Consider the following 14,330-nt stretch of genomic DNA (forward strand, 5'->3'; position numbering starts at 1 on the left):
CAAAGCATTCAGATTGCTAGTTAAACCTGCTAAGAACGCGAGATCACAGTTCCATGAAGGCTCTTTCAATTCAGGAACACATATGTTATTTATTTCCATGAACATATTTATCTCATCTAATAGGCAAAAAAATCGATTTAATAATTCGCCACGACTAAGCCAGCGGACCCCACTGTAATAAGGCAGGCTACCGTACTGGCTTTCTACATCCTCAAGAAACTGCTGCAAACTGCAGCTGCGTCCATATCGGTGCTCCTCAACATTTCTGAGGCCATTACCTCTGAGAGCAGTCAGAAATTGAGTAGTTCCCTCCGTCCCCTACACCGTAACACAGTCGAATTATTTTCTTTTTGTCTCTTAGAAAATTTCATTTTACCCCTCATGTGATTACCCCCATGTTGGGAACCACTGGTCTAGGTCGTCACTGCATGCCTCATATTGTCACGATTATGTTACGTCTTTGATTTTCTGTATCGGCATTCTGTCGTGTTTAACCTCTTGAGCTTTGAACTTGATTTCCGTTACTTGTCATTATTTTTCTTTTACCGGTTTACTATCAATGTATGTTATGCACTCATTAGACTGTTCATTCCATTCAACACGGCCTTTAATTATTCTTCACTTTCACTGAGGACAGCACTGTCACCAGCGAATCTTATCACTAATATCCACACACTTTGAATTTTAATCCCGCCTTTGAATGTAATTCATCCCTGCCTTACCTCCTGTGTAATCCGAGCACTTAGTTCTTTGCCTTTCATTCTTACTTCTCCCCCCTCTTGGTTCTTATAAATATTGTGTAAACTTTAAGGCAAAAAAGTGACGCAAAACGAAGGAATTAACCGAATGGGACCGAAATCGGCAGATGTGATGTTCATGTACAGACAAACGAATGATTTCAATTTCAGAAAAAAAATGGTTCAAATGGCTCTGAGCACTATGGGACTTAACATCAGTGGTCATCAGTCCCCTAAAACTTAGAACTACTTAAACCTAACTAACCTAAGGACATCACACACATCCACGCCCTAGGCAGGATTCGAACCTGCGACCGTAGCAGTCGCGCGGTTCCGGACTGAGCGCCTAGAACCACTAGACCACCGCTGCCGGCGTTTCAGAAAAATTGGATGATTCATTCAAGAGAAAGAGCGTCACAAACTGTGCAAGTCGGTCCACCCCTGGCCCTCATGCAAGCACTTATTCGGATTGACATTGGCTGATAGAGTTGTTGGATGTCCTGCTGAGGGATATCGTGCCAAACTCTGTCCAGTTGCACGTCAGATCGTCAGAATCCCGAGCTGGTTGTGGAGCCCTGCCCATGATGCTCCAAACTTTCTAGGAGATCCGGCGACCTTACTGGCCATAGTAGAGTTTGTATATGTGCATCAAATCTACCGATTTCCATCCTATTCGGGTAACTGTTTCTGGTGCGTCCTTTTCGTCTTTTTTCCCTCTTAGTGTTCCACCCACTCCTCTAATATATGGTGCCCAGGAAAGCTGCTTTCTCGGATCGCTAGACAACAATTCAAGCAAATCGTGTTAATGGAGTTTATTACAGCAAGATAAATGACAACACATCGGATGGAACTTAAATAGTGGCAACTATTTATTCACAACTGATACAAAACAGTTACATGTTTACACCTGTCAGTGTCCTTCAAAGTAGTCACCAGCTTTGTTTAGAACCCGTCGCCAGCGATGTGGGATGGTGCGAATGGAACGGTCTAAAGTTACACTGATTCTCGTGTGCGCCTGTCATGGTGTTATCCTAACGCATTACGTTCCTCAACGGCAGACCGTCAGTGCACAGTATTACTGTTCGTTTTTGGAGGATCACCTGCGACCAGCTTTTCGAAAGAAGCGGCGACACTTTCTGCGCAACCAACACATCATTTTGCACGACAAAGCGCGGGCGCATACAGCGCAAGCTGTGGCCGATCTTTTCGGTCGATGGGACTGGGAAGTACTGTAACATTCATTTCGATTTGATTGCGAAGATGAAGGAACCACTTCGTGGCATTCGCTTCAGAACTGTCCCAGAGATTCGGCAGTAGACCGCTCCATGCGCACCATCAACAGAACAGGCTCTGCTAACGGTATACTACGCCTTCCACATCGCTGGCAACGGGTTCTACATAACGCCGGATACTACTCTGAAGGACAAAAATGGTTCAAATGGCTCTGAGCACTATGGGACTCAACTGCTGTGGTCATCAGTCCCCTAGAACTTAGAACTAGTTAAACCTAACTAACCTAAGGACATCACACACATCCATGCCTGAGGCAGGATTCGAACCTGCGACCGTAGCAGTCGCATGGTTCCGGACTGCGCGCCTAGAACCGCGAGACCACCGGGGCCGGCCTCTGAAGGACAGTAACAGGTGTAAACATGTAACTCTTTTGTATCGGTTGCGCATAAATAGTTGCCACTATTTAAGTTCCAACCATCGTACTTAACTTCGCGTATTCACAAAGGTGTGTCGCAAGCTAATGGCGACATGCAGATGAACAGTGTCCTTCGGTATACAGGGTGAAAAGTATTTAAACCGACAAACTTTGGGAGGTTGTAGGGGACATAAAAACAAATACTTTTTCCTAATGTCATTTTTCCCTATGAGGATTATTTAAACCGGTGGAGGCCGTATTACGATCTTCAGTTGTTAGAGGGCGTATTACGATCTTCAGTTGTAGGCAACTGCTGTCCACCAGTGTAGTAGTGCATTGTCTCTGTTTACTAATGGAGCGATGCACCTGGAGTGAGTACACTGATACGGTTGGTGCGTACTACGTAGCGCAACACAACGGACGAGCTGCACAGCGGGTTTATCAACAACAATATCCTAATCGCCGTATCCCGCATCATACGACCTTTGCTGCTGTGTACCAACGTCTGCGTGAACCGAATCATTTAGCAGATTACCTGCACAGGGAGGCCGTCGCACGGTAAGAACGCCGCAATTTGAGGAAGCTGTCTTGCATCATGTGGAGCGGGATCCTTCAATCAGCATTCGTTCAATTGCACGTAAAATGGGGACGAATCAGACGAGTGCAAAAACAGTCCTTCGAGAGCAATTGATACGTCCATTTCACTTACAGCGTGTTCACAACCTGCAACCAGTTGACTATCCATCCAGAGCACAGTTTTAGCAGTGGTACCTGGAACAGTGTGAGATGCATCCTACATTTCCATCATCTGTGTTGTTTACCGATGAAGCAACGTTCGGGCGTGATGGAATCTTCAACATGCACAGTTCGCATGTTTGGAGTGAGGATAACGCACATGTCACAGTTACTAGCGCTCATCAAGTGCGGTTCTTCGTTAATGTGCTGCTCGGTGTTGTTGGGGACTTTAATTGGGCTGTATCTGCTGCCTAGGCCATTAAATGGCAGGTACTATTACAATTTTCTCGCTAGAGCATTGCCAGAATTGTTGGAAGACGTCTCGCTCCCTACAAGACAACGCATGTGGTTCCAACATGACGGGGGGCCCGCACATTTCAGTCGTCGTGTGCGTCGATTCCTGGACCGACGGTTCCCAGAAACGTGGATTGGCAGAGGTGGTCCTGTAGCATGGGGTGATCGATCCCCACTTTTTTGTGTGGGGAACAATTCAGGACACTCCTGATGTTTTTGCCCGTGTCAGACATAATATGATCCGACAGTGTAACCTTTGTTTACGTGTCAATGGAGGCATTTTTGAATATCTACTGCAATTGAAATTGGGTTGTGTTAATGTGTCTCTTGGTCATAAAAAATGAAAAAATGTTTGTTGGTTTAATTAATTTGCCGCCAGAGAAATCTTCCTCTACCGGTTTAAATATTCCTCATAGGAAAAAAAAAATGACATTAGGGAAAAATATTTGCTTTGATGTCCCCTACAACCTCCCAGAGTTTGTCGGTTTAAATACTTTCATCCTGTATACAATTTCAATGCAAGCAAAACTGTGCAGTTCATAAGTCACTGCTGTAGCGTTTTTTAATCCATTCGTAGTGATCTATCAAAATTACGATTGAAGGACGCAGTGGCGTATTACGAAAAGCTGTTGATGGAAAATAATTTAACTGCATCGACATCTTCGGAAGAAATCTATCGCGATGCTATGTTCTTGTTTATAATTATTATATGTATAAAAATTGAATGTTTCCCAATCGACTTCGTTATTCTAATTAAAAACCCAATGTTTCTCCTCATATACTTTACAATGAAAAATGGAAAATCCACCGCCATGAATTGTGTTGTTCGACAAATAGAAAATAATTTTTATTCAATAATGTAACTAATTTGATAAAGATAATGTAGGTTTGGGAAACTTTCTGAATAATTGTGGAAAATGAAACAGAAGAAAAAAAATTGCCGGAGGAGGAATCGAACCCGAGACATCTGGCGTTAGAGCCCGAGCCGCAACCATTCTCTTTTTTTTTTCTGTATTGTTCGTTGAATTTGTTCGTGGCGGACGTCCGAAGACACTCGTTCAGGTTGTTCGTTGATTCGTTTACTCAGTATTTTATTACAGAGGGTAGCTAAACCCTCTTTTTTTACCACTTTTTTTAGTTTTTTTGTTTTTTATTATTTTTCCGTTGCATTGGCCACTTTTTTTGCTTAGCAGCCAAACACCTTAACCATTTTTTTTCTTTTTTTTCTTTTTTTCCTTTTTTCTTTTCTCTTTTCCTTCTTTAATTTTTAGAAAGTCCCTTAGTAAAATGGAACTACAAAAAAAAAATTTACCTATGTGCCACCACCACTTGTCATCCTATAACAAAAAAATCTGGTCCACTTCAGGCGTTGGCTCCTGACTAAACCTACCCCAGAGAGCTGCCTATATACCAGGGGAAATATGGGAAATCAAGGTTAGAGCTATCCTTAAAACAAAATCTTCCTTTTTCTGAATTTTATTTTTATTTTTATTGTTTTTATTTTTATTTTTTTTATTTTTATTTATTTATTTTTTGTTTAGTTTTGGTGTGTAATTGCCAGAGGCCTTCTGCGCCCCGCTGGTAATATGTTGAGTCACGTCTTCTCGAAATTGATGTTTCCGTTCAATTGTTCAGAAATGTTCATTGGTTCAAACAGGAAACCTTCTTCTCTCTTGGTTTAACACATTCCAGCTGCGAGGCGGGTCGTGGAAAGCACTCCCAAGGAAGTTTGAGAAAAATTGTCTGTATTTTGGGTGACGGACAACGACATAATGACGATCATTGAGGTATGTCCAAAAATCGAGTACAGAGTCTACAGTTTGTCCAGGTAGTGAATGGCATGTCCGCGAATCCAATTCACAGCACTGGTCTTTGTCCGAGGAAAATAGTCACGTTCCGGAAATAATAATGAAAGGGGAGTAATCCGATCCGGAATGTCCCGCGTTAGAAAAGCCACAATACATCGAACCAAGTGCCAACCGAGCGAGGTGGCGCAGTGGTTAGACACTACTCACATTCGGGAGGACGACGGTTCAGTCCCGCGTCCGGCCATCCTGATTTAGGTTTTCCGTGATTTCCCTAAATCACTCCAGGCAAATGCCGGGATGGTTCCTTTCAAAGGGCACGGCCGACTTCCTTCCCCGTCCTTCCCTAATCCGATGAGACCGATGACCTCGCTGTCTGGTCTCCTTCCCCAAACCAACCAACCAAGTGCCAAACCTCCGCCGCCGGTCCGCAAACAAACCGATGTTCATCATTGTCTGGCACTCCACACGTGGCGAGGTGGATACGATGAAGGCGAAATTGGTTGATTTGCTTACCATTGACAGTTAGGTACCAGACAGATTGAACATTCGTGTCAAGGTAACAGGCGAACACCGCGCGCCATACATGACGCCAGTCAACCTGGAGGAACTTTTGTTCAATCGGGTTAGGTGGACGACCTAATTGGAGGACACTGTATAGTGCCTTTGTCTTGAGTAAAAGTTGTCTTGGTAAGGTGAGGCGTAGATAACTGAGTTCAAGAAAGAAGTATCGTATATAATGGAATTGGGCCGGAACATCCGAGATAATCACTGGGGCCGACAGTGAGACCGGCGAATATGCCGACAGGAGGAGACCAGTGAGGCTCGTTGGGCAACGTGTCCATACCGTCATCTGGGAGCTGACAAATAGGGCGCGAGCTCTATGCGGCACGTGAAACAGACCTATCCAACCTCGTTCACGGGGAAGAGTAAGGGTTCAATCCTCTGACCGAACACGCTGAGCTACCGTGCCGGCGACCGTTTGGGCCAGAAAGCGGCTTGACGATGGACCAACATTGTATACTCATACGGCACCTAAAAAACTATGGATCGATTTTTCCCGAGATTTTCCGGGTAGTGCGTCCTAATATTTTAACCACGTGAGCTGTTAGGGGTCCTCTTTCACCACACAAAATTTCGTACAAATCCCCAACCCCACGGTCGTGCCGTCTCCTTGTAAGTGATGGAATTAAGAGCCACTTGACTAGCACTTCGGTATCGGCGGATAGTTAGACAAATGGAAAAGCAAAGTTTAAGCGTGCTCTCGCTAACCTCGGCGGTGGTGGGCAGCAAGAATGACGTGCGCCAAGATAAGCTGCAGGCGACGTAAGCGGGCGCGGCGGTCGGCTATGCAAATCAGACACCGCCTGGATAAGCGGCAACACTACGCGCCGCCTTTGTCCACTCGCGCGCTAGTGCTCGGACAGTGAGAACTACGGTCGTGGTGGAAATCGTTCTGGGCGCTAGAAGCGTCGCCTCCCGTAGAAGCAGGTCGAAGCAGGGCGAGAGCCGTCATCGACAGCACAACAGGTACGACCATCCTTGCACTATTCTGTCCGTACAACGTTAGGTCACAAAGTAAGCTTTATCATCTCGAAGACGTCAAGATGAGACCACGCATCATGGTATTGGTTTTAGTCCTTCTGTACATATTCTGTACATGCTTAGAAAAAGCTTTTGACAATGTTGACTGGAATACTCTCTTTCAAATTCTAAAGGTGGCAGGGGTAAAATACAGGGAGCGAAAGGCTATTTACAATTTCTACAGAAACCAGATGGCAGTTATAAGAGTCGATGGATATGAAAGGGAAGTAGTGGTTGGGAAGGGAGTGAGACAGGGTTGTAGCCTCTCCCGATGTTATTCAACCTGTATATTGAGCAAGCAGTAAAGGAAACGAAAGAAAAGTTCGGAGTAGGTATTAAAATCCACGGAGAAGAAATAAAAACTATGAGGTTCGCCGATGACATTGTAATTCCATCAGAGACAGCAAAGGACTTGGAAGAGTAGTTGAACGGAATGGACAGTGTCTTGAGAGGAGTGTTTAGGGTGTCGCGTTCTCCTGCTGGAATTGCCTGTCAGTCGGAATGCGCAATGGACATGACTGGATGCAGGTGATCAGACAGGGCCTCACGTACGTATCACCTGTCAGAGTCGTATCTAGACGTGTTAGGGGCCCCATGTCACTCCAACTGCACACGCCCCACACCATTACTGAGCCTCCACGAGCTTGAACAGTCCCCTGCTGACACGCCGCGTCCATAGATTCATGACGTTGTCTCCATACCCGTACAGGTCCGTCCGCTCGATACAATTTGAAACGGGACCGACCAGACAATATGTTTCGGCCGGCCGATGTGGCCGTGCGGTTCTACGCGCTTCAATCTGGAACCGCGCGACCGCTACGGTCGCAGGTTCGAACCCTGCCTCGGGCATGGATGTGTGTGATGTTCTTAGGTTAGTTAGGTTTAAGTGGTTCTAGGTTCTAGGGGACTGATGACCTCAGCTGATAAGTCCCATAGTGCTCAGAGCCATTTGAACCTTTTTTTTTTTTTTTTTTTTTTTTTTTTTTTTTTTTTTTTTTGATAAGTGGCATAGTGCTCAGAGCCATTTGATTTGCCAATATGTTTCCAGATGTGAAAAGTCCATTGTCGGTGGAGACGAGCCTAGGCGAGGCGTAAAGCTTTGTGTCGTGCAGTTATCAAGGGTACACGAATGGGCCTTCAGCTCCGAATGCCCATATCGATGATGTTTCGTTGAATGGCTCGTACGCTGACACTTGTTGCAGGCCAAGCATTGAAATCAACAGCAATTTGCGGAAAAGTGCACTTCTGTCACGTTGAACGATTCTCTTCAGTCGTCGCTGCTCCCGTTCTTGCAGGATCTTTTTCCGGCCGCAGCGATGTCGGAGATTTCATGTTTTACCGGATTCCTGAAAATTCACGGTACACTCGTGAAATGGTCGTTCTGGAAAATCCACACTTCATCGCTACCTCGGAGATGGTGTTTCCCGTCGTTCGTGAGCCGACTATAACACCACGTTCAAACTCACTTAAATCTTCATAACCTGTTGCCTTGATAACGTGTTGCCTGTACAAGCATTGCCGACCGCACCGTCCTATTCTGCCTTTTTTTACATATCTCTGGATTTGAATACGTATGACAATACGAGTTTCTTTGGCGCTTCAGTGTATGTAGGAAATAACTGAGGTCGTATCACACTTCCCTGGGGCACTCCTGACGTTACCATTGTGTTTGATGACCACTCGCCGTCGAGGACAACGTACTGTGTTGTGTTGCATAAGTCTTCGAGCCAGTCTCATATCTGGAAATCTATTCCGTATGCCAGTACCTCCGTTAACAGTCCGTGTTGGGGCACCGTGTCAATTGCTTTCCAGAGATCAATGAACGTGGAATCTGCCTGATGTCCTTCAGAGTTCGGAGTATGTGGTGTGAGAAAAGGGAATGCTGAGTTCCGTACGAGCGATGATTTATAAAACCGAGCCGATTCGTGAACAGAAGTTTTCCGTTATCTACGAAATTTATTATATTCGGACTCAGAATATGTTAGGAGAATTCTACAGCAAACCGATGTTAAGGATATTGGTCTGTATATGACGGTAGTATCTGTTCCCGAAAGAACAGTTACCGTGGATGGCCATGCAGCTTTGCTAGAAATAGAATGATAATTAAATGGACACCCCAGCTGCAAACAGGCGTTGATGTACTTCATTGGGGACATGTTGAAAATGTGTGCCCCGACCGGGATTCGAACCCGGGATCTCCTACTTACATCGCAGACGCTCTATCCATCTGAGCCACTGCGGGCACGGAGGATAGTGCGTCTGCAGGGACTTATCCCTTGCACGCTCCCCGTGAGATCCACATACCCAACATGTCCACACCACTACATTCGTAGTGCGCCTAATAGATGTTTGCCCATCATACTCATTACTCGTGGCAGATTAATCCACCAAGTCCCGTACGAGTTTGGGCATAGCGTGTGCATTCGCACAAGAAGGTCAATGGCCGGGAAGCCATATTTTAATTATATATCACGGTAGTATCTGTTCCCGAAAGAACAGTTACCGTACAGACTGAGATGGATAGAGCGTCTGCCATGTAAGCAGGAGATCCCGGGTTCGAATCCCGGTTAGGGCACACATTTTCAACATGTCCCCAATAAAGTACATCAACGCCTGTTTGCAGCTAGGGTGTCCATTTAATTATCATTCCATATTGGTCTCTAATTTTGCGGATCTGTTCTTTTACCACTCTTATACGCAGGGATCACCTGTGCATTTTTTTCCCCAGAAACTTGGGAATTATTGCTGGGCGAGAGGTTCACAATAAATGCGTGCTCAAGTAAGGGGCTAACGCTGTAGAGTACTGTTTGTAAAACCGAACTGGTATTGCATCCTGTCCTTGTGACTCATCCAGTTGTTTCTTTACGCCAGGGATGGCTATGTCACCCATAAGGGAGTCTGTGCGAAGATCAAACGACAGTATGTTTGTACGATTCTGCTACGTGAACGATTTCTTAAATGCGACCGGTGAAAGTAATTGTATACTCCGAGCATCGATACTTTTATGAACGCTCGAATTTCTACTAACTTTTGCCCACCGACATTTCCGGGGTCTTTTATGAACGGAGAGAGCAACAGACTCTGCTTGTTCCGCATCTGGTTGTGGAGGAATATGCTAAAACTGAAATTGATTGACAAAATAGCCTTTAGCGAGATAGTAAGAATGAGGAAATGAAACTAGTGGAAATCAAGACACTTTCATAGGAATTGTCCACCAGAAAAAAGCATTCGACAGCGTAAAACGGTGCAATATGTTCGAAATTCTCAGAAAAGTTTGAATAAGCTATAGACAACGAAGCGTAATATACAGTAGGTACGAGAACCGAGAGGGAGCAATAAGACTGTGTGAGCAAGAACGAGGTGCTTGGTTTAATAAGGGTGTAAGACAGGGATGCACTCTTTCGCCCCAACTTTTCAATCTATATACACCGAAGAAACGATGACGACAATGACAGAAAGGTTCCAGAGTGGGATTGAAATTGGGCGTGAAAAGATATCAATAAGAAGATTCGCTGAAGAAATTTCTGACAATGTACGTTTGGAGCACAGGATTGTTTGGTAGTGAAACATGGACTGTGAGAGAACGGGAACAGAAGCATCTGAGATGTGATGCTACAAAAGAATGTTGAAAATTTGGTAGACTGATAAGGAGAGAAATTTGGAGGTTCTCGGTGGAATGGGCTCGTGGTGGTCGTATCCTTGACTTGGCACAACCTCTATACAGTAGACCTCGCTGATGCTGTCAGGATAGGAGCTTATCATATTGCAGCGAGGCCGTTACACTCTACTTCATGCGTTAGCTGCCTGCGGAGCTTTGGAGGTCGCCGCGAATAGAATACTGTATCAGAATGTTGCGCAAGTGTCTGCCAGCCTGGGACACGACATTTCAGAGATGCTGCGTTCTGGGCTAGACGATGTCATGTCATAACTAAAGGCCGACTTCCTTTGTCAGCAACAATAAGATACCTATTTCAGAATTATGTACTTTTGGTTTATTCCACTTAAATCTAAACTCTACCATACGGTGTCATGGTTGCAGCTCAATGAAGATTGTAGCAGCTTGTTGAACGATTAAATCTACATCTACAAGACTATTCTGCAATTCACACTTAAGAGCCTAGCAGACGGTTCTTCGAAACACTTCATTTTATGTCTCTACCGTCCCACTCTCTAAAAGCGCGTGGGAAAAATGAACGCTTAAATCTTTCTGTACAAACTTTGATTCTCTTTTTTTATTATGACGATCGTTTTCTCAATGTTGGTTACTGACAATAAATTTTTTTCACATCCAGACGAGAAAGCTGGTGACTGATACTTCGTGAAAAGATTTCGCCGTAACGACAAACGCCTTTGTTTTAATGTCTGTCATGCCAACTCGCGTGTCATATCCGTGACACCCTTTCCACTATTTCGCGATTATACAAACCGAGCTGCCCTCCTTTGAACTTATGTCGTCCGTAAATCCTAGCTGGTGAGGATCCCTATAGAACGATAATATTCTAGTAGGGGAGCAACAAGCGTAGTGTAAGCAGTCTCTTAATGAGACCTGTTGCATCTTCTAAGTGGTCTTGGAATAAAATGTAGTATTTGTTTTGCCTCACCCCCCCCCCCCCTCCCCGCGGCAACACTCACTATGTGATAGCTGGAAAAAAAAAATTGGAAATTTGTGGTAAGGTCATATGGGACCAAAGTACTTAGGTCATCGGTGGCTAAGCCAACACTACTTAATCTAACATAAGCTAACTTACGCTATGGACAACACACACACCCATGCCCGAGGGATGACCCGAACACTGTCGGGGGGAGCCGCACGGACCATGACAAGGCGCCCAAGACCGTGCCCTTACCCCGCGCGGCGATCGTCGCAATTTATTTTCTATATAATAGCAATTCCTATATACGAGGGCCGTTCAGAAAGTAACCTCCGGTTGATTTAAAAAAATACACCAAGTTAAATAAAAATATTTTAATATATACATCTTACAACTACATCTTTGCACTATTTTTCTACATAGTCTCCATAGCGATTGAGGCACTTATCGTATCTCTTCACAAGCTTTGAAATTCCTTCTGCATAAAAATCACCCGCTTGTGCCTGGAGCCAGCCTGTGACCGCATCTTTGAGCTCTTCGTCGTCATCAAACCGCTGTGACCCGAGCCATTTCTTCAAATGCATGAAGAGGTGATAATCACTTGGCGCCAGGTCTGGGCTGTAAGGTGGATGGTTGATAACGTCCCACTTGAAGGACTCAAGAAGGGCCGTTGTTCTGCGAGCAGAGTGAGGACGGGCGTTATCGTGCAAAAAAACGATACCGGAAGTCAGCATACCACGGCGTTTGTTCTGTATAGCCCGTCGTAACTTTTTTATTGTTTCACAGTACACGTCTTGATTAATGGTCGTACCACGTTCCATGAATTCAACCAACAACACCCCTTTGGCATCCCAAAACACCGTTGCCATCAGTTTTCTGGCAGAAAAATCTTGCGAGGCTTTTCTTGGTTTGGTAGGCGAATTTGAATGTGCCCACATCTTTGATTGTTCTTTTGTCTCAGGGTTCACGTACTTAATCCAGGTTTCGTCACCGGTCACGATTCTGTTTAACAATGGTTCTCCTTCGTCCTCATAACGTGACAGAAAGTCTAATGCAGAGGCCATTCTTTGAGTTTTGTGGTGGTCGGTAAGAATTTTGGGCACCCATCGTGCACAGAACTTACGGTAACCCAATCTTGCTGTCACTATCTCGTACAAGAGATTCTTAGAAATCTGTGAAAAACCAGTAGACAACTCCGACATTGAGAAACGTCGATTTTCACGAACTTTTGCATCAACTGTCTGAACGAGTTCGTCAGTCACTAATGATGGTCTACCACTCCTCTCTTTATCATGAACGTTTTCTCGTCCACTTTTAAATAAACGTACCCATTCATGGACAACTCCTTCACTCATAACTCTTGGTCCGTACACGGCACAAAGCTCACGATGAATAGCTGCTGCAGAATATCCTTTGGCTGTAAAAAACCTTATGACAGCAAGCACTTCACATTTGGCGGGGTTTTCTATTGCAGCACACATTTCAAACTGCCACAAAAACTAAACTAGCGCAGGTACGACGTTCACTCGACCACGGCTTGATGCCGACTGACCTGTTGAGTGCGTGAACGCACAGATGGCGTCGCTACTCCCCCCACAACCCGCACTGTGACCAATCGGAGGTTACTTTCTGAACCGCCCTATTAGTCGAACTGATAGATATCGTGGCTAGGCCACTTTAAAATTGGTTTTGGTCTTCTTATGACTTTAGAGGACGGTAAATGACAGCATCATCTGCAAACCAACTAAGAGAGCTGCCCAGATTATCTCCTAAATCGTTTCTGTAGATTAGGAGCAGCAGAGGGCCTATAGCACTTGAGGAACGCCAGATATTACTTCTGTTTCACTCGATATACGAGGATTGTAACTTAAACAGTGGAAACTATTTATTCACAAGCGATACAAAAGAGTTACTCGTTTGCACCTATTACTGTTTTTCAAATTAGTCACCAGCGTTGTGTAGAACCCGCGCTACCAGCGATATGGAAGGCGTAGTATGCCGTTAGCAAAGACTGGAAGTTGATGGTGCGAATGGAGCGGTGTACTGCCTGTCGAATCTCTGGAAGAGTTCTGAAGCCAATGCCTGAAGTGGTTCCATCATCTTCGGACTTAAATCGTATTGCTGTTCGCTTTTGGAACATGACCTGCAACCAGCTTTGTGGAAGAAGCGGCGACATCTTCTGCGCATCCCACCTGTCATTTTGCACGACAATGCGCGGGCGCCTACAGCGCAAGCTGTGGCCGACCTTTTCGGTCGATGGGACTGGGAAGTACTGTACCAACCACCATACTCCGCGGACTTAAGTCCTCGTAACTTTGATTTGATTCCGAAGATGAAGGAACCACTTCGTGGCATTCACTTCAGAACTGTTCCAGAGATTCGACAGGCAGTAGACCGCCCCATTCGCACCATCAAGAGAACAGGCTCTGCTAACGGTATACTAGGCCTTCCACATCGCTGGCAACTGGTTATACACAACGCTGGTGACTACTTTGAAGGACAGTAATAGGTGCAAACATGTAACTCTTTTGTATCGGTTCTGAATAAACAGTTGCCAGTATTTAAGTTCCAGCCGTCGTATTATTTACAGTGCCAGCGATCTTCTGATGCATGTTGTGGAGACTGCTGTTTCAGAAAATTTTGATAATATTTGGGCACAAACAAGTGTTACTTATTTTTGGAAATTAAAAACGACTACTGTGGTAAATAAATAAACAATTTTCTTTCACAGTGAAAACGTGTTCCAGAAAACCAAAAGCTGTATTCTTTTTATTTTCTGTGCAAATAGGCACGTTCAACCGTGGGTCATTTTCAAGCACATATCTTGAGCGTCCAGCTTGGAGATGACCCGCGGTTGAAATTGGTCAATTGCATGGAAAATGGAAAGAATATAGCCAACTTGGACCATCTTTCCGTTCTCAAATCACTTTGGAGC

At 44.9% G+C, this 14,330-nt stretch overlaps 1 protein-coding gene across 2 annotated transcripts in view; it reads left to right on the plus strand.

Annotated features, from left to right (window-relative positions):
• The window catches only part of LOC126210223 (arylalkylamine N-acetyltransferase 1-like), a 269,395-nt gene that overhangs the window by 58,774 nt on the left and 196,291 nt on the right, over nt 1-14,330 (plus strand). Inside the window, exon 1 of one of the 2 annotated variants that reach the window (XM_049939407.1) lies at nt 6,632-6,749. The exons of the other annotated variant lie outside the window; for it this stretch is intronic. The gene's annotated coding sequence lies outside the window, so the exon portion shown is untranslated. Of the gene's footprint in view, nt 1-6,631; nt 6,750-14,330 lie in introns of those variants that run through there. 2 annotated transcript variants of the gene reach the window in all.

This window comes from Schistocerca nitens, chromosome 10 (assembly GCF_023898315.1).
Source record: "Schistocerca nitens isolate TAMUIC-IGC-003100 chromosome 10, iqSchNite1.1, whole genome shotgun sequence".
Classification (NCBI taxonomy): Eukaryota; Metazoa; Arthropoda; class Insecta; order Orthoptera; family Acrididae; genus Schistocerca; species Schistocerca nitens.